This window comes from Giraffa tippelskirchi, chromosome 6 (assembly GCF_054371585.1).
Source record: "Giraffa tippelskirchi isolate mGirTip1 chromosome 6, T2T-mGirTip1v1.2.pri, whole genome shotgun sequence".
Classification (NCBI taxonomy): Eukaryota; Metazoa; Chordata; class Mammalia; order Artiodactyla; family Giraffidae; genus Giraffa; species Giraffa tippelskirchi.
In genome coordinates this window covers 139,793,227-139,815,230 of record NC_137280.1, presented here as the reverse complement: position 1 = coordinate 139,815,230, position 22,004 = coordinate 139,793,227, and the positions used below count along the sequence as shown (strand labels likewise).

Below are 22,004 nucleotides of genomic sequence, written 5' to 3'. Positions count from 1 at the left end.
CCAGGCACTGTTCTAAGAACTTCACTGTATATGATACACCTAATGGTCATTTAACACCATGTGATAGGTACTATCATTATTTTCATTTACATGTGAGGAATGATATGGCACAGAAAATTTAAATAACTCACCTGCAGTCACACAGTTATAGGGGCAGATTTAGGATCCAAACTCACATAGACTTGTTCTGGAAACTATGTTCTAGACAGAGTTTTTTCAACATTCTACCTCAAAGGAAACTGCTGTCATGCAAGTCCTAGATCCTCTCAAACTTCATCCCTTTATTTAGTTACTCTCTTTACTAAGAAAGCTTTTCCAGTCACTCCTTTACCAAAATCCTTCCTGTTGGAATCATACCCATGATCCAAGGAAAATTCTATTTACTCTATGAAGCCATCTTCAAATACCCATGTGTAAACTATCCTCCCCTCCACCGTGGTCACTTATCTTGGTTTCCTACTGTTCTGTCTACATCAGGTTTGGGTGTAGAACTAACCAGATAGGACTAAATATTTTGAAATACTAATTCTAATTAAGACATATCTCCTTTTTCCCACTGACCCCTTCCGTCATTAAAGCACTGGCCAAATCATTCTGTAACCTAGGCTTCTGGAGAAAGATAAAATGTCATGAAGAGAAAAAAGAAATTATTGGCTTTTAAGTTTCAAAAGCCCAGCACATTCTCAGTAGAGAAGAGAACTTACTCTTAAGCAAAGGCCATCGATTTGGAAAAAATTTTGATAGGAAAAGGCCAGAGGTATCTGACTGACTTTCATTTCCACACATCAATTCAGATAAAAGTTCCCAATTGGGATGAGGAGGAGATGGCAGGGAAGAAGTGAACAGAGATTTTAGGTCATGAAAAAGGGGAGTTCTTCAAGTGCAGATGTGACAAAATCAGTTAAGGGAGACAAGAGAGTGCCTGTATATCAATTGCAGGGTAGAACCCAATAAAGCAGAACTCCATAGAAAAACTGGTTTCTCTCTACATAGGCAGAGGGCATTATGCAGCCTAAATATGACTTCAGAGCAACAAAACAACTGATTTGCCTAGAGCAGCACAAAACCCGATGTAGTCTTAGCACCACAGAAACTTCCTTAGCCTATGGTTACATTTAAGCAGCAGGATGCTCACATGTCCCAAAGCAGTGTGGGAAGATCTGAGAGAAAGCTGTGCTTGAACTGTGAGTATAAAGGGTGATTCAGCAATATTTTGCATGGATAATAAAACGTATAGCACACGAGTATCATGCGTATATTATCATAGACAGACACTGACCAGTCCATTTTCTTCATGTGCCCTCTGCCAATGGCAATTCCAGTATGCCAGGATTCTGATAGTCACCACCTATTTCTATTTTACCTTCACTTTGCATGAAAATATTTCTCTTCATTATGATCAACCCCTTAAGTCCTGGCAAATAAGGGGTTTAATCCATATTTATAAATGAATAAATGAAGTTGAATTAATCTCACAAATTTGGAAATTGGTATTTTTGGCAGGGAAACCTTCCAACAGTACCAGTAGTCATCAGAGTGGCCAGTTAGAAGACTTTAGAAGCTGATGTTTCTATCACAGCTTGTTATCCCCTGTCTAATCACAGATGTTTGGTGCAGATCAAAAACATCCCCAAGTCCTGAGTGAGTTCTAAACACAGCAGTCATGAACACAGGAAAGAAGCACATGGGAGATATGGCTATTTTATCCTAGTTCACAAAAATCACAGTCCATTGAGTTCTTAAAGACTCACAAAAGAGGTGACATTTGCTGAGGTCCCGCCTGAGAGAGCCTTTACGAAATTTGTTAAAAATGAATCCCATTGTTTCCAGCAAGTTTTCCTTGGGGGAAAGTTAGATGCTGGATTATCCTTAACTTCAATACGTATCCTTAACTTCTGTATGTATCAGACAACTATAGGCCTTTGTTTTTGATCAAGAGAAAAAAAGGATATCAATGCATACATTCTCTTTTAATGGGTATACATAGTGAGGACAGGAAAAAAAAATGAAAAACAGGAAACAATAAAGCAAGTCATTTTACTGTCTGACCACTACCACTATGGGAGCTTTTTGAGGAAAAAACTTATATTTCAATTATTTTACACATAAGAAAATTTAGAGACTAATTTAAAAGGAAAGATATGAAAAGTGAGCATCCAGGGGAATAATTACTCATTGAATGAGTGTTTGAAGGCTTATAATAAGATATAGGAATACTGAATATTACTGAATCAACTTAAATCTAGTTAACTTTGTGAATGTATTGTTTTTATGATCAGTCCTCCAAAAAAATAAGATGTAGGACCCAAACTCAACTTTGGGGCAAAATCAGGCAGTATTGGTTCACTTGAGTACTTTTGACAAAACTGGTTTCATTATAGGTTGGTGGTCCTCATATTACCTGTGTCCTTATTCTGGTGGTCTCATCTTTGGCTTAGAGGCATAACTAATGGCTGCAGCAAACCAGCAGGGATAGATGGACTCAAGTGATGGGAAGAACACAATCTTCAGAACCAGTCATGTCTTTTTCACATGTACTGAACCAAGTAAAGCCTGAGGCATGTCAATTAAAAACACTCCACATTTTTGATATTTTAGCATATCCCTTGAATTTTAGATAGGGAAGTAAAATGGAAAGCAATGAAAATGTGAGAATGCATTACAATATCAGGGGTTAAATGAAGGATAGACTGGGATAGCTTATAATTCAAACAACTTAAAATGTTTTACTAAAGTATTCCTAGTACACTGGCTTCCCAGGTGGCTCCAGTGGTAAAGAACCCGCCTGAAAATGCAGGAGACTTAAGAGATGCGGGTTCGATCCCTGCATTGGGAAGATCCCTTGGATGTGGGCATGGCAACCCACTCTCGTATTCTTGCCTGGAGAATCCCATGGACATAGGAGCCAGCGGGCTACAGTCCACAGGGAGGCACAGAGTTGGACATGACTGAGTCAACTCAGCACAATGATGTTAATACATCATTTAACAATCAACTAACAAGATTACTTAAAATGAAAAACTTCTGTCCTCTCAATCTCCTTTCCCAGCCTTCCACATCCAAGAGATAACATCTTCAACCCTTTTAGTTGTTCCTTCTAGTATTAGCTGTCATGTTTCCAATTAACACAATTATATATTCCAAAGCTATTGATTTTCCTTATTTAGCTATTACTCACTGGTTAGCTACTAAGAAAGATGATCATATAACTCCTGTGTCAACAGTCACCCCACCATCTCCACCCACACTGACTTCCCCTACTTCTTCCACTTGATAGGAGCTTCATCAGTTTTAATTAAATCCATACGTGATTTTTAAAATCATTATTATGACTATGTAAACACTGTTCATTACTAAGCTAAGCTAAGTACTATTTCATTCCATTTCAACTTTTAATTTTCCTGGAATTAATTGCCTCTTTTATTCTTTACATATTTGTCTTTCTTTGAAATTTGTCTCTTTCCAAACACTCCAGTGTTCCATCTCTAGGATGATGACCTCAGCTGGGATAACGGTAGTAATATGGCTCTGCTCCATGTGGCTCCCTCCAGGATGCTAGCTGGATGAATGATGGCCATCATGATGGCCGAGAGAAAAAGGCAGAAGCAGAAATGTGCAGGTATTTTTTCTAGGTTCTTCATATGTTACATTTGCTAACATCTCACTGGCAAAGCAAAGGTCACATATCAAACTCAGAATGAAGGGGCAAGGAAGTAGACTCTGATACTCAGATCCTTTGGTAGGAGAAACTGCAAATAAGTACCGATAAAGGAAAGGATGAAGAATCAAGAGCATTCATTTATAGTCAGTCTATCACAGTCATTAATTAGGTGACCACAGTTCTGTTTCTAGATTCTCTAGCTTGATCTCTTTACTTATTTGTTCCACTCATGGACCAGTATAATAATCTCTTTGTTGTTATAGATTTATAATAGGTTTTGAAATCTAATAATGCCAAGCCTTCAGATTTATTGTTGCTCACGAATGTCTTGTCTATTTTTGGTTCTTTGTATTTCCATATAAATTTTAGAATCCGCTTGTCCATTTCCACAAAAGATCTGATGAGATTTTGATTGGGACGGCAATGAACTGACAATATCGGTCTTTACCTAAGCCATAGGCTCCTGTAAAATGAGAAAAGTCAAGAAATCTCCTCCAACCTTGTGTGTTCCAGGAAAGAGCTTCCTGCAAAGAACTACTACCCTTCATTATATGACTTAGTGATTCACAGATGGCCATACTTATGTATGACAAACCCAGATAAAGATCCCCCAAATTGCCATTTGTTGCTTCAGAAATGATTTGCTGATCTCTTTGTGTTAGTTGCTCAGTCATATCTGACTCTTTGTGACCCCATGGACTGTAGCCCAACAGGCTCCTCTGTCCATGGAATTCTCCAGGCAAGAAAACTAGAGTGGGTAGCCATTCCTTTCTCCAGGGTATCTTTCCAACCCTGGGATCAAACCCAAGTATCCTGCATTGTGGGCAGATTCTGTACCCTCCGCCACCAGGGAAGCCCTAGTATCTTTACATTCATTGACAAAATATCTACCTGCTGCTGCTGCTAAGTCGCTTCAGTCATGTCCGACTCTGTGTGACCCCATAGACGGCAGCCCACCAGGCTCCCCCATCCCTGGGATTCTCCAGGCAAGAATACTGGAGTGGGTTGCCATTTCCTTCTCCAGTGCATGAAAGGGAAAAGTGAAAGTGAAGTCGCTTAGTTGTGTCCGACTCTTAGTGACCCCATGGACTGTAGCCTACCAGGCTCCTCCGTCCCTGGGATTTTCCAGGCAAGAGGACTGGAGTGGGGTGCCATTGCCTTCTCCGACCTGCCTGCTAACTTGACTGAACTAAACTTTAGTCAAGCTTCTCTCCTCCCCACAGACTCCTGAATTTTGACTTGTCCCTTAGTTAAGCAAACATTTGAGAGTGCAGAACAAAGGGTCCCTTTTCCAAGAATCAACTGTTTACACAAAATCCTTCCCTGAACGACTATCTGAGGATAGTACTTTGCTCACCTTACCTGTCTGCCCCACTCCCCCACACCAAGTTCTTTCTAATCTCGCCTACAAAAAAAAAAAGTGTTTTCCCACCTGACTTTTCAGACATATGTAGATATTCTGGTCAAGGTGATGTCCTGCTTGCAACAGTACTCCTTTCCTTACTACAATAGTTTTCCATTCATTTTAATGACCCCTTTGAATAAAATATCTCTTTACCTAAATCTGGATTTTTTTTTTTAAACAAAACTATGGGGCAACTTGGGAATTAATATCTTTACAACATCAAGTTTTCCAGTCCATGAACAAGGTATAGTCCTCTAGGTAGAGCTTCCTTAATGTTTCCAAGTAATATTTCATACTTTTTACCAATGAGATCATGTATTTCTTTCCTTAGCTTTATTCCTAATTACGTTTTTTTTTTTTTTTTTCCTGGTATTATTCTAGTGGTATTTTTTAAATTATTTTTCTAAATGTTTGTTATGGGTGTAAATATTGATCACATACCTAGTAATCTCACTAAATCACTTACTAATTATAAGAGGTTGTCTATGGATTCTTTTTTGATTTTTCAAATCCACAATCATGCTGTGAATGGAGACAAGTTTATCTTTTGTTTTCCAGTCCTTATGTTTTCTATTTTGAAGCATTGTTTCACTGCTCTGGCTAGGCCCAACAGCACAATATTTAAACATAACAGTGATAGCTAGCATGCTTATTTCATTCCCTATCTTAAGTAAAAGCTTTCAATAGTTCACCATTAAGTATTACATTTGTGGCAGTTTGTTTATAGCTTTTCTATATATTTTTAATATTAAGGAAAATCTCTTTGTAGTTTAAGAGTTTGTATCCATCACTAGTAAATACTTTTTTAGAAGAGGAGTTGGAATATAAGATTTTTAGGAGAGGAGCTGGAATATATTCATAGAGGTGAAAACTGAGGCACATTATATTTAATTGACTCTTTAAACATCATATGGCAAGAAAGTTGCTTCACTTCCAATCCAAGTATCTGGATATCACTTTTGCTATCCTCTCAAAAGGAATATATCCTCATGTTTTTTTACTATGCTTCCATATAGCAACTGAAGCATCAAGTGAAAACGCTGGAAAATTAGTAACTTACTAATACACATCCACTAGGGTAGAGAGGAAAGAATAACTTTCACAGTCATTATGGAGGGCAATTTATGAACACTCATTAAAACTCTTATACTCACATCATTTGACTGTAAGATAATTTTTAGAAATGATGTTTTTAGGTATCAGATTTAATAACCAAACAATGATGTATGTACAATAAGATTTATTGAAGCACTGTTTTTAATAGTTAAAAAAGAGAAATAATATAATACCTAGCAATAGAGGAATGGATAAATACAACTATTTTTTAAATTTATTTATTTTAGTTGGGGGCTAATTGCCAACTATGGTAACAGTACATTAAGTTTAAAATAAAGAAAAAAATAAAGATGGCCCAAATGGGAAAATATCCTTTTTGTTCAAAAATCTATATGTATATACATGCATATTTAAAGTGCAAAAGTAAATATTAAAAAGTTAGTAGTTAACATTTTATAAACCACACAAAGTGTATATAGTACATATGCTTCTACCTGTGCTAAAAATAATATTAAAAGGATGATGGCAGTAGGAAATGATATTGTTAGTCACATACAAACAAATTTTTTGCTATTTTGATTCTGAAATTTTGTTATTTATCAGCCTTAGACTGAGCTTTGGCCTTAAATTATTCATTTCTGAAAATAGTGATTGAGCATTGGACCTTTTGGGAAACAGTATGAAATTTTAGACACTGCTGGAAACTCAAGCAGCATATGGATACTGACAATCGCTATTAAGTTCAATTATGTGTGGGTTCTGATCTCGGCTAATACTACCAAACTGTCATAAAAACAATTACCATTTATTAAACATGTATATGACTTGTCATTTGCTAAGTATTTTGCACATATCAGCTGTCACCAGCATGCTGTAGCAAAGGAAAATTAAGCCTTCTATGAACAACATTTATCATTTACCTATATAAATAATAAATTTCTGATATAGAAGGGGCTTCCTGGTGGCTCAGAAATAAAGAATTTGCCTGTGATGCAGAAGATGCTACAGGTTTGACCCCTGGCTTGGGAAGATCCCCTGGAAAAGGGAATGGCAACCTGCTACAGTATATTTGCCTGGAGAATTCTATGGTCAGAGGAGCCTGGCGGGCTACAGTCCACAGGGCTGCCCAGAGTTCGACACGACAAGCGATTGAGCACGCATGCACACACTGATACAAAAGAAAATTAACCTGAGATGTATATGTACAGAGACTACACTCTAATTTGCAAAAGGGGTTTGCTGTGACCGCTTTCATACTCATCTGTTCCTGTTTCGGAAGTGCACTCAAAGAACGAAGCTTTTGACATGGCAGTAATTAATTGAAAACAGGTCAAGCTATTTCCTTATAAATCTTCTCTATCTGAATTGACATCCTTGAAGCATTATCAAAATAGAATTCTCTTTAGTTACTATTTAGATATAATTTATGCTAAGCCCTCCCCACCCTTAATGCCATTCCTTTTCTCTATATCTTACCAAATTAGTCAACATCCTCCATTGAGTACGTCTTTTAAGCATATTTAAAAGGCTACCCCTTTTGTCATTTCAAAGATATTATATAAATAGAATCATAAAGAATGTTTGAGGAATGGCTTTTTCACTCAACATAACTCTTTGAAAATTCATCCAAGATGTTGCGTGTATATAAGTTATTTCTTTTCATTATTTTTTTAAACTTTTTATGTTGGAGTATGCTAAGTTGCTTCAGTCATGTCTGACTCTTTATTATAGCCCACCAGGCTCCTCTGTACAGGGGATTCTCCAGGTAAGAATACTGGAGTGGGTTGCCATGCCCTCCTCCAGGGGATCATCCCAATCCAGGGATCAAACCCCCATCTCTTACATCGACTTCATTGGCAGGTGTGTTCTTTACCACCAGCATTCTTGCCTTGAGAACCCCAAGTAATGGATTGAAAAGGCAAAAAGATACGATACTGAAAGATGAAGTCCTCAGGATGGTAAGTGCCCAAAATGCTAATGGAGCAGACCAGAGAAATAGCTCCAGAAGGAATGAAGAGGCTGAGCCAAAGAGTAAATGACACCCAGTCATGGATGTGTCTGGTGGCGAAAGTAAAGTCTGATGCTGTAAAGAACAATATTGCATAGGCACTTGGAATGTTAGGTTCAGAAACTCAGGTAAATTGGAAATGGTCAAACAGGAGATGGCAAGAGTGAACATCAACATATTGGAAATCAGTGAACTAAAATGGACAGCAATGGGCAAATTTAATTCAGATAACCATTATATCTACTACTGTGGGCAAGAATCCCTTAGAAGAATGGAGTAGCCCTCAAAGTCCAAGTCTATGCCCCAACTAGTAATGTTGAAGAAGCTCAAGTTGAACAGTTCTATGAAGACCTACAAGACCTTCTATAACTAACACTCCAAAAAAATGTCCTTTTCACTACAGGGGGCTGGAATGCAAAAGTAGGTAGTCAAGAGATACCTGGAGTAACAGGCAAGTTTGGCCTTGGTGTACAAAATGAAGCAGGGTAAAGGCTAATAGAGTTTCGCCAAGAGAACGCACTGGTCATAGCAAACACCCTCTTCCAACAACACAAGAGAAGACTCTACACATGGACATCACCAGATGGTCAACAATGAAATCAGACTGATTATATTCTTTGCAGCCAAAGATGGAGAAGATCTATGCAGTCAGCAAAAACAAGACCAGGAGCTGACTGTGGCTCAGATCATGAACTCCTTATTACAAAATTCAGACTTAAATTGAAAAAAGTAGAGAAATTCATGAACTTTCAGGTATGACCTAAATTAAATCCCTTACAATTAGACAATGGGAGTGACAAACAGATTCAAGGAATTAGATCTGCTAGACAGAGTGCCTGAAGAACTATGGATGGAAGTTCGAGACATTCTACAGGAGGCGGTAATCAAAATCATCACCAAGAAAAAGAAATGCAAAAAGGCAAAATGTTGTCTGAGGAGACCTTACAAATAGTTGAGAAGAGAAGTGAAAGGCAAAGGAGAAAAGGAAAGAAACCCATCTGAATGCCGAGATCCAAAGAATAGCAAGGAGAGATAAGAAAGCCTTCCTCAGTGATCAATGCAAAGAAATAGAGGAAAACAACAGAATGGGAAGACTAGAGATGTCTTCAAGAAAATTAGAGATACCAAGAGGATACTGCATGCAAAGATGGGCACAATAAAGAATAGAAATGGTATGGACCTAACAGAAGCAGAAGCGATAAAGAAGTGGCAAGAATACACAGAAGAACTATACAAAAAAAAAATTTTAATGACCCAGATGACCACAATGGTGTGATCACTCACCACGAGTGAGATATCAAGTCTGGGGTGTGAAGCCAAGTGGGCCTTAGGAAGCATCACTATGAACAAAGCAGGTACAGGTGATGGCATTCCAGCTGAGCTATTTCAAATCCTAAAAGCTGATGATGTTGAAGTGCTACACTTAATATGCCAGCAAATTAGAAAAACTCAGCAGTGGCCACAGGACTAAAAAACATCAGTTTTCATTCCAATCCCAAAGAAGGGCAATGCCAAAAGAATGTTCAAACTCCCACACAATTGCACTCATTTTACATGCTAGCAAAGTAATGCTCAATATCCTCCAAGCTAGCCTTCAACAGTATGGGAACTGAAATGTACAAGCTGGATTTAGGAAAGCCAGAGGAATGAGAGATCAAATTGCCAAGACACACTGCATCTTAGAAAAAGCAAGAGAATTCCCAAAAAAAATCTACTTCTGCTTCACTGACTATGCTTAAGCCTTTGACTATGCGGTTCACAACAAACTGTGGAAAATTCTTAAAAAGATAGGAATACCAGATCACCTTACCAGTCTCCTGAGAAACATGTTTGCAGATAAAGAAGCAACAGTTAGGAATCAGACACAGAACAACAGACTGGTTCAAAATTGGGAAAGGAGTGAATATTGTCAAGGCTGAATATTGTCACCCTGATTCTTTAACTTACACACAGAGCACATCATGTGAAAAGCGGGGCTGGATGAAGCACAGGCTGAAATCAAGATTACCGGAAGAAATATCAAAAATCTCAGACATGAAGGTGACACCATCATTGTGGCAGAAAGTGAAGATGAGCTAAAGAGCCTCTTGATGAAAGTGAAAGAGGAGAGTGTAAAAGTTGCTTAAAAGTCAACATTCAAAAAACAAATATCATGGCATCCAGTCCCATCAATTCATGGCAAATATATGGGAAAACAATAGATACAGTGACAGACTATTTATTTGGGCTCCAAAATCACTGCAGATGGTGACTGCTGCCATGAAATTAAAAGACGCTGCTCTTTGGAAGAAAAGCTATGACTAACCTAGACAGCATAATAAAAAGCAAAGACATTACTTGCCAACAAATGTCCATATAGTCAAAGCTATGGTTTTTCTAGTAGTCATATACATATGCGAGAGTTGGACCACAAAGAAGGCTAAGCGTCAAAGGACTGATGCTTTTGAACTGTGGTGTTGGAGAAGACACTTGCAAGTCCCTTGGACTGCAAGGAGATCCAATCAGTCAATCCTAAAGGAAATCAATCCTGAATATTCATTGGAAGGACTACAGCTGAAACTGAAGCTCCAATACTTTGGCTACTTGATGCAAAGTGCCAACTCACTGAAAAGATCCTGATAACGGGGGAGACTGAAGGCAGGAGGAGAAGGTGATGACAAAGGATGAGATGGTTTAACGATATCACCAACTCAATGCGACATGAGTTTTTGCAAACTCTAGAAGATGGTGAAGGACAGGGAAGCCTGCCTGGCCTGCCGCAGTCCAAGAGGTCGTAAAGAGTTGGACATGACTGAGGGACTGAACAACAAATTGGAGTCTAGTTGATTAACAATGTTGTGTTAGTTTCAGTTGTATAGCAAAGTGATTCAGTTATGCATATACAGCTATCTTTTTCCAATTCTTTTCCCATTTAGGTTGTTACATAACATGAAGCAGGACTGTGGTTTTCAGAGTTAAGTAGAGAATGGGGGCAGGAGGGAAGTGACCATGGCTATAAAAGGGCAACAGGAGGGATCCTCGTCGTTCCAGTGCTCTGAATCCGTACTCTTTCAATGTTGCTGTTGTTCATTTGCTAAGTTGTGTTGACTCTTTGCGACCCCATGAATGGCAGCAGGCCAGACTTCCCTATCTTTCACGATCTCCCAGAGTTTGCTCAAACTCTTGTCCATTGAGTCAGCGATGCTATCTAACCAATCTCATTCTCTGCCACCTTCTGCTCCTCTTGCTCTAAATCTTTCTCAGCATCAGGGTCTTTTCCAATGAGTTGGCTCTTCCAATCAGGTGGCCAAAATATTGGAGCTTGTTTGTGATGTTGTATTACAGTCTGGCAAGACACTACCATCATGCGAAATGGGTTTAAAGGTATGTGGACTGTCTCACTATTACTTCTTATAATTGCCTGCATATTTACAATGACTTCAAAATGAAAAGTTTAATGTAAAAAAGACTACTCTGTCAAACTAAGCTATTATATACAAAGAAGAAAAGCAGTTCACTGGTGCCCATGCCTGGGAGGGACCTTTGGGGGAGAGGAATAGCCTTCGAGATGGATTGAGAAAATTTGGGGGGAGGGATGGAAAAGTTCTCTATCCTGACGTTGATAGTGGTCATTTCATATACATATACATCTGTCAAAATTGAACTGTACACTTAAAATGGAAGCAGTGAATTGTACATAAATTGTACCTTAATAAATTTGATTCAACAAACTCCCTGGATAGCTGGTGTATCATTATCCTCAGGAGAACTTAATGATCGAGCAGCAATTCTCTTTCTGTTTTCTGAAGTTTACACTGGCAATTTCTCTAGCTCAATTAGATTGGAAGGCCACCTTCTAGACAATCAAGGTATATTTCGTTAAAAATATTTCCACAAGTTAAAAGATTTTTAGGATCCATTCCTTTTTGTTTGTTTCAGAGTTGACATTCAAACATCTATTTGTAGTATATATCATTGTTTATAGGAAGAAATTAGAGGTCCCACTATCTTTTTTTTTTTTTTAGCCTCATCCCTGACAATATGTCACCTTGTAATTATCTCAAGCTGAAAGAAAATAAAGAGAAAAGAGAAAAGGAAACTGAAGGAGAAATAATGTTTTTCTTTTGAAGATAGACATATTTAGACTGGAAAAACACCACAATCAACATTTTTCACATATAATTATAAAGCATATTGCAACCTAAAATATAGAATGAAGAGAGCCCCAGATTTTTTAAAGCTTTATCAAATCAGTCACAATCATCATGACTTTTATGGCATGTAAGGTGTTTCTGAGTCCTGAAGGATAAACACGCGGAGCTACCCACCCCCACGCCAAAGTTAACAGAAATAACATATATTATTTCTTAAACACACACACAGAAACAACTAAAACATTAGAACTAGTTTGAAATTAGGATTTCAAAAATGGAATACAGCTTGTTGTAGTATAGAAAGAAATTGTCATTTTATGTATAAAACATTCTTTATCTCTTGGCACTTAAAGAAATAGCATAAGATTTTCATTGGATATGTTCCGAACCTATTTTTCTTCTCATTCTTCATCTCCACAGTATATTTCTATTTGAACAAAGGCTATATAAGTAAATAACTATATGCCCTTTGTCCATAGAAATAATTTCAGCATACTAAAATATTAAAACTAGACAGTTTTGCCTGGCTGGAGTTCATAAAATAGGAGAATGCACAATGACATCTCCAGTCAGTAAATTCAGTAGATTAGGTATGCTGCTACTAAATGCTGTCTGAGCTGACAGCCACCACCCACCCAATGAAAGGTTACTAAGTGAAATGCCTACTCCAGCTCACTAAGCTAAAACCAACACAAATTGAAAACACTGGGACCAGCTTTCTGAAAGTGGTTCATTTGGCACCCAACAGCAACTCTTCTTATACTATGCCAGTAACTCTTTTTTTGTTTTAATTATTTAAAAAAAAAAAGCACAAATGATTCACTAAAAAATTGCTACCATGAGTGTTTATTTAGGTAAAGATGCATCTATCTGAAATGAACACAAATCTTTGCTCTTCAAAGTGAGAGCACAGTCATTTTGTATCCTTAACATATGGTTTAATTTACTTTCCTCATTATTGATTACCATCATCAAAATTATATTAATTGAAATTCGTAGGGAGTATAAATAACAGCCTATCTTTCTGAGCCCATGGCTTTCAAGTAAATTTACTTGGAGCATATTTCCATTTTTCTTTTCTGTACAAGTAGTTACTGATTCACTATCCATTTTTCAAAAGATAAATTAAAACCAAAAACTCCTTCCTGTTCTTTACTTTCCACCAAGTCACAGCCTCTTAGAGTGGTACATTTTCCTATGTTAATTATTGTATCTTTGGATAATATCCTTTACAGGAGGACAGGGAGATGATTGATCAAGACTGCGTTTGTGTGAACAGAAAGAAAACTACATTGGTGCTAAAAAACTAGCATAGTTGCTGATATTAAAATACACAAAATATTTTTTTCTGAATAGGATGCCCTCAAAAAATAAGAGCCACCATAGGGAACTATATTCTGCTGCTGCTGCTGCTAAGTCGCTTCAGTCGTGTCCGACTCTGTGTGACCCCATAGACGGCAGCCCACCAGGCTCCGCCGTCCCTGGGATTCTCCAGGCAAGAATACTGGAGTGGGTTGCCATTTCCTTCTCCAGTGCATGAAAGGGAAAAGTGAAAGTGAAGTTGCTCAGTCGTATCCGACTCTTAGCGACCCCATGGGCTGTAGCCTACTAGGCTCCTCCGTCCATGGGATTTTCCAGGCAAGAGTACTGGAGTGGGGTGCCATTGCCTTCTCCGGAACTATATTCAATACCTTGCAATAACCTATAATGGAAACAAATATAAAAAATATATATATGTGTGTGTATAGGTATATATGTGTATATATATATATATATACACATACACATATATATGCATACATACACATATATATATGTATTTTATATATACATATAAACGTGTATATATATATGTATTTTGGTATTGTTGTGTTGCTCAGTTGTGATCAATTCTTTGCGACCCCATGGACTATAGCCCTGCCAGGTTTCTCTGGCCATGGGGTTTCCCAGGCAAGAATAGGTTGCTATTTTCTTCTCCAGAGGATCTTCCCGATCCAGGGATCAAACTTGAGTCTTCTGCAAGTCTCTTGCATTACAGGCAGATTTTTTAGCACTGAGCCACCAGGAAATATCATATATATAAAAGTATATACAGATATATATCTGAATCACTTTGCTGTACAGCTGAAACTAACACAGCATTGTATTTTTGTTAGAATAACTATTTTTATTTACTTATTTATATTTTAAGGATAAAAAAAGTCATCTTTATCTCTGCTACAGTAATTCTCAGCTTTTGCTAGAAGTGATAAATAAGCAAAAAAATCCTAAATCAATTACATTCAATTAAAAAAAAAAGCCAGATGCACTTGTTTTTTCCTCTATTTCTTCAGTTGATTTTTTACTATTTAATTTACTATTATTTTTCTGTACATTCAGAACTGGCATCAATAGTAATCCCTTAAAGAGTAACTATTTACTAGAAAAAATTTAGGATTGTGTACTTAATAGTCATTAAACTTAGAAACAATTTGTCTTAAATATTCTTGGCTCTTTTATAATGTTTTTCCTTTACCCACGCACCATCTACTCTAGATGTCCAATTATGTTGGTATCACTGAAAGGTACTGATCTTTCATCAATCACTTTTCTACTGTTGCTTCATTTCATACATCTTCTCATCGCTAACTCTTACTCTTTCCCTGGACTCCCTTCTCTCTCCCAGTAGGTTTACTGTTCTTGCTCACCTAATCATTTTTTGATTTTTTCAACTCTTATTCTCAAATCCCTGACAACAGACATTTCGTAAGAGTCAATCATCAGCTGTCACTTATTCTTTGTCTACATTCCTTCCCCATGAAAGCTGTTCTATTCTTAACAACCTCAACAATTATCAGTGCCCTTCTGGAACCTTCTGATGAAAAGCCATGAAGATTTTTACTTCTTCATGCCACACACATATGCAACTGCCAATATTACACCATCCTGAGTGATAGTGTTTCACAACCATGTTTTCATATTGCTTCATATTATCTCTTTGTTCAGACTGATACCTATGCTGCCAACCCAGAATCACTTTAACTCCTCTGTTATGCCCACCCTAGTCAGCTACTTTTATCCATTCCTCTATTCACAAGAAATGCCTTTTCTCATCACCTGAAAAAGCAAGTAGGACATAGCCCCTGACCTTGAGAGACACGGTTGTATGTAGTTGGCAAAATAAAATTAACTGAATAACAAGTATATTTTGATTGTTATCACATGAGAGCTCAGAAACTTAGAGAAACAGAGTTTTGAGAGAAGACAGGACATTCACAAATCATTCTAGATGGAGGAAAGAATGTATGTAGAAGGGTGGGGGAAGGTGGGATGGACAGAGTATGCAACTTACGGAAGAGCATAAAGATCCCACATGGAACATTTAGTGGTCTGTGGCAATGAGGCTGAAGGTAAATGAAGGAAAAAGGAATTGCCTTGTGTTTTACACAAAAACATTTGGACTTTCATTAGTAATGGGAAAATACAGAAGGATTTTCAGTAACTGAGGGTGGGGTGGGCATGGATGAAAGGAGAAGGCAATGGCATGACATGATCTGATTCTAGAAGACACATTGTAAAGTGCAACTCTAGAGTCTTTTTCATTACCCAGGAGAGAAATGATGACAGCTTGGACCAAAAATACCAGCAGTGCAAAGGAAGACAACAGGATAGATCAAAGAGATGTTTGGGAGTTACAAGTAACAGTTGAGATCACCCATTAACAAGGAATCATGAGAAGAATCAGGAAGACATCACATATTTGGCTTTCAATATTTCTACTTTCATCTACAGATCCTACCTCTAACTTTGTGGCCACTGTGAAAGAAAATGTTAACAAAGTAATTCTTAAACAAACCAAGAGAGCCAATTGCCTCAGAGGAGTAATCTCTCTGAACTTTGCTTTTGGCAACTTTTATGGAATAACTCCAATTCTTAATCATAAAGCTTATCCAAGATTCCAGAACAGTATGGTATAGATGGCCCCATATGACCTGCCCTCTGTCTTTCTCTCTCACTCCATGTTTTATCTCTCTTCCTCAAAGTTCATTATGATCTATATACAGGGACCTTCCAGTTGGTTGTTCCTTCAATGTAGCTTGTTCCTCCATTGGAATCTTCCTCCCTTAGATCCCCTTTGTTGTGGCTCTTAACTCACAGGTTACTTTCTGAAAGAGTCTCTCTGCAATCCATGTCAGATCATATCTTATTTGACTTTTCATTGGTTACCTTATCTAATTAAAATTTCAACCCCTTGAGTACAGATGTTTTTTTTTTTTTCTGCCTTGCTCATGGAGGCACCATGAATTCAGCACATAGCACACTGTCTAAGCACTCAATAAAAAAATGAATGACTGAACTATTTTAACTGCCAAAATGCAGCTCTGTACACTTCTCAATGGGCATTCTAATCCATTAAGCCTCTGATGTAAAGCAAGTAAAAATAATAAGACTTCTTGTATGCACAAAAAACTGCAACTCAACGAGGTTTCCTGACTTAGCAAAGTCACAGACCTAGTAATTGCAGGTGCAACACAAAGAACTTAATTTTCCATATGATTGATCATCATTAAAAAATTATAGGCAGTGTTTTCATAAAACTCACTATGAAAAGGATAATAACTAAAGGTCAAGTCAATGATAAAAGAAGGTATTATTTCATTATTCTAAAGTAAAGGAAATACATTTATATATTTAACATGGTATGAGAAATTTTAGGAGTTCACTAAGATTTTTCTGCATCAAGAGTAGTTAAAAGGGTACCAAAATGAGAGTAATCAAAAATGATTTTATTCATGAAAGCAATAACATAGAAAGACATCAATTTAATCTTGTGTACTGAAACAAATGGAAATGCTTATATACTTACTCAGTTTATCCACTTTCTTTTTCCTGACTATAACAGCATTTAGCAAAATGACAATTAACTTCCCTTTCAATTTTATTCCTTTCAGTTGAATAACTGCTTATTTGCTTCTTTCGCTTTTGTCAAGAAAAAAATGAAATTGTGTATTTGTGTGTACACCAACATTGAAGCACTATAGCTATCATCAATATCTTGCAAAGAAGGTTAGTAAAAGCCATTTAAAAATAAATTTTTTACACTACATACCAGGAAATGATATTTTAGCCAAGTACACATGATTCTTTTTTGTCTTGTATTTTGATAATATATTATAAAGTGGGTTATAATGAAACAATATTGAATTTTTAAACATCTATTCACATTGGCTAAATTTCTTCTGAGGTTCAGAAACTCCATTTTTATTATCAACTTTTGCTATTTGGCTTAATGTTGATTACCTATGTTAGATATTTTAAAAAGAGCTAATTTTATTTAAGTGATATTTAAAATTAAATAAACAGTATTAAATTCATATTAATCCATGAATTATAAATTATTGTGTTAATCATACAGTATTTGGTAATAGTGATTTTACTCTTACAAACCAACCTATGATAGGAAACAAATTTCAGAATAGCTTATCACTCTCTTCATTCCTGTACTGTTGATAATATGTATTGACAAAAATAAATATATACATGGGGTCAGTCGGATAATTAGCAATGAACAACAATAAAACATATACAAATCTCTGTTAAAAAATATTATTATTTATGATAAGATTTCTCTTACACGTGTTCATACTTTCTGGGGTTGGGAAATGTTTCACCAGAGACAAGGAAGATTAGATAAGGAGATGGGAATAACACAACAGCTTACTTGCCGCCTGAGAAACCTGTATGCAGGTCAAGAAGCAACAGTTAGAACTGAACATGGAACAATAGACTGGTTCTAAACTGGGAAAGGAGTACATCAAGGCTGTATATTGTCACCCTGCTTATTTAACTTATATGCAGAGTACATCATGCAAAATGCTGGGGTGGATGAAGCACAAGCTGGAATCAAGATTGCCAGGAGAAATATCAATAACCTCAGATACGCAGATGACATCACCCTGTGGCAGAAGGCAAAGAACTAAACAGCCTCTTGATAAAAGTTAAAAAAGAGAACAAAAAAGTTGGCTTAAAACTCAACATTCAAAAAACAAAGATCATAGCATCTGGTTCTGTCACTTCATGACAAAAAGATGGGGAAACAATGAAAACAGTGAGAGAATTTATTTTCTTTGTTTCCAAATACTGCAGATGGTGAATGCAGCCATGAAATTAAGACGCTTGTTTCTTGGAAGAAAAGCTATGACAAACGTAGAAAGCATATTAAAAAACAGAGACATTACTTTGCTGACAAACGTCCATCTAGTCAAAGCTATGGTTTTTCCAATAGTCATGTATGGATGTGAGAAAGAAAGAAAAAAAAGTGAAGTCGCTCAGTCGTGCCTGACTCTGCGACCCCATGGACTATAGCCTACCAGGCTCCTCTGTCCATGGGATTTTCCAGGCAAGAATACTGGATTGGGTTGCCATTTCCTTCTCCAGGAGATCTTCCCGACCCAGGGATTGAACCAGGGTCTCCCGCTTTGTAGGCAGACGTTTTACCATCTGAGCCACCAGGGAAGCCACCATGGATGTGAGAGTTGGACTATAAAGAAAGCTGAGCGCCAAAAAATTGATGCTTTTCAACTGTGCTGTTGGAGAAGACTCTTGAGAGTCCCTTGGACTGCAAGGAGATCCAACCAGTCCATCCTAAAGGAGATCAGTCCTGAGTGTTCATTGGAAGGACTGATGTTGAAGCTGAAAATCCAATATTTTGCTACCTGATGCGAAGAGCTGACTCATTTGAAAAGACCCTGATGCTGGGAAAGATTGAAGATAGGAGAAGGGGATGACAAAGGATGAGATGTTTGGATGGCATCACCAACTTAATGGGCATGAGTTTGAGCAGGCTCTGAAAGCTGGTGATGCACAAGAAAGTCTGGCTTGCTGCAGTCCATGGGATCGCAAAGAGGCAGACACAACTGAGCAACTGAACTGAACTGAAGGAGGATTACTCAGAGTAAGAAAGGAATGTGGATGAGAACTTAAATGTCACATAAGCACCCTTTCAGACCAAAAGGCAATTTTCCAGAAATCTTGAAAAGATTCCACTGGATAGAAAAGTTGAATGGTAAGATTTCAATTAAAACTAACTATGTTTAGGTCACCAAGTCAGAGTGTTTCAGAGCTGAAAGAAGCCTCATGCATAATGAAACCTGATCTCTTTGTTTTACGAATGAAGAATCAGAGAACCAGAAGACATTAGGAACTTGCCAGGATCACAGTTAATAAATGGTAAGGCCACAATTGACAAGAATGCCTCCTACTACTTGTTTGAGAGCAGGTTGTATATCAAGGAGCAGAGGTGACAATTGAATCCACCGTCACCAAAACTTTTGATTTAGAGGAGTTATGTTTTACTCCAAGCCTTAGTTTCCTTACCCATCCAGTGCAGGTCAAATTATACCCACGACATAGGGTTAATGACAGCTTACAATTAGGCTTAATAACTTCATTATCATCACTACTGTCCCACAGTTGCTGCTTATTGTGTTGTATGTACACTGGGACATTGCCTCTAGGATGGGATTTGAAAGGCACAGCAACAATTTCCAAACCATCTCCCACTATATTATATTCATCTTTAATTTGAATTTTTATTTCTAAATAATTTTAGATTTACAATAGAACTGAAGAGATATTACAGTGTGCTACTGTATATCTGTCACTCACTTGCCACAATGTTCACATCTTACATAAATATGTTACCTTCAATAAACCTAAGAAGTTAACATTGGTAGAATACTTTTGAATTAAAATGTTTCCATTAACTATAGAATTTATTTGAATTTCCCCAATTTGTATATTATTGTCCTCCTTCTGTTCCAGGATTCAATACAGGATACCATACTGCATTTAGCATTGATATAACCTAGGCCTTAAATTCAATTTTATGTGAATCATATTAAGAAAGTATCTGTTGCAATCACTCAAATTACTAATTGCATGTTTCACAGAATTGGAATAAAACATTTTGTAATCTGTATAGCAACAAAAAAGACCCCAAATAGGCAAAACAATCTTGAGGAAAAAAAAATTGAGCTGGAGGAACCAGGTTCCCTGACTTCAGATTATACTACAAGGCTACAGCAATCAAAATAGTGTGGTACTGGAACACAAACAGAAATATAGATCAGTGGAACAAAACAGAAATTCCAGAGATAAGCCCATGCACCTAGGGACTCTCATCTATGACAAAGGAGTCAATAACACACATTGGAGAAAACAGTCTCTTAGATAAGTGGTACTGGGAAAACTGGACAGCTACATGTAAAATAATGAAATTAGAACACTCTAAACATATACAAAAGTAAACTCAAAATGGATTAAACAGGTAAGGCCAAATAGTATAAAACTCTTGGAGGAAAACATATGCAGAACACTCTCTGACATAAATTGCAGGAAAATCTTTTCTGATCTACCTCCTAAGGTGATAAAAATAAAAACAAAAATAAACAAATGGAATCTAATTGAACTGAAAAGTGTTTGTACAGCAAAGGAAACCATAAACAAAATGAAAGCCCACAGAATGGGAGAATATTTGCAAACAATGCAAGCCACAAGGGATTAATCTCCAAAATATACAAACAGCTTATGCAGCTATATATATATATACATAAATATAGAATCCAATCAAAAATGGGCAGAAGACCTAAATAGACATTTCTCCAAAGAGGACATACAGGTGGCCAAGAAGCACATGAAAAGGTGCTCAACATCACTAATTATTAGAGGAAATGCTAATCAAAACTACAATATGATATCACCTCACACCAGTCAGAATAGCCATCATCAAAAAAATCTACATACAACAAACCCTGGAGAGGATGTGGAGAAAAGTGAACCCTCCTACACTGTTGGTGAGAATGTAAATTGGTACAACCATTATGGAAAACAGTATGGAGGTTCCTTAAAAAACTAAAAATAGAGCTATCATATGATCCAGTATGTCCACTCCTGGATGTATATCCAGAGAAAGTATTAGTCGCTCAGTGGTTCCCAACTCTTTGTGACCCCATGGACTGTAGTCCACTAGGCTCCTCTCTCCATGTGATTTCCCAGTCAAGAATACAGGAATGGACAGTCATTTCCGTCTCCAGGAGATCTTCCCAACCCAGGGATCAAACCCAGATCTCCTGCATTACAGGTGGATTCTTTACATTCTGAGTCACCAGGGAAGTCCATATTAGGATAAAACCATAATTCAAAAACATAATATACCTCAGTGTTTGTTACAGCACTTTCTACAATAGCCAGCCAGGACATGGAAGCCATCTAAATGTCCACTGACAGAGGAATGGATAAAAAAGAAGTGGTGTACACACACACACACACACACACGGAATATTACTCCATCATAAAAAATGACAAACTTATGTCACTTGCAGCAGCATGGATGGACCAAGAGATTGTCATTGTGTGAAGTACATCAGACAGAGAAAATTACTTACGATAATACTTATATTATACAATACTTATAAGTGTCGTATAATAATTATATAATATGATATTACTTATATGTGAAATCTAAAAAAATGGTACAAACGAACTTATTTACAAAACAGAAAGAATCATAAATGTAGAAAACAAACTCACATTACCAGGCCTGGTAGGGGGAGGATGGATTAGGAGACTGAAATTGACAAATAGAAACTAGTATATATAAATAGACCACTAACAAGGACCTACTGTATCGCACAGGCGACTCATTATTCTGTAGTGATCTATATGGGAAAAGAATCTAAAAAAGAGTGTATGTATGTATAT

General features: G+C 37.1%; 1 protein-coding gene across 6 annotated transcripts in view; it reads right to left on the bottom strand.

Annotated features, from left to right (window-relative positions):
- Positions 1 to 22,004, bottom strand: part of LOC145510507 (uncharacterized) — a 546,282-nt gene that overhangs the window by 88,088 nt on the left and 436,190 nt on the right. The window lies entirely within an intron of this gene.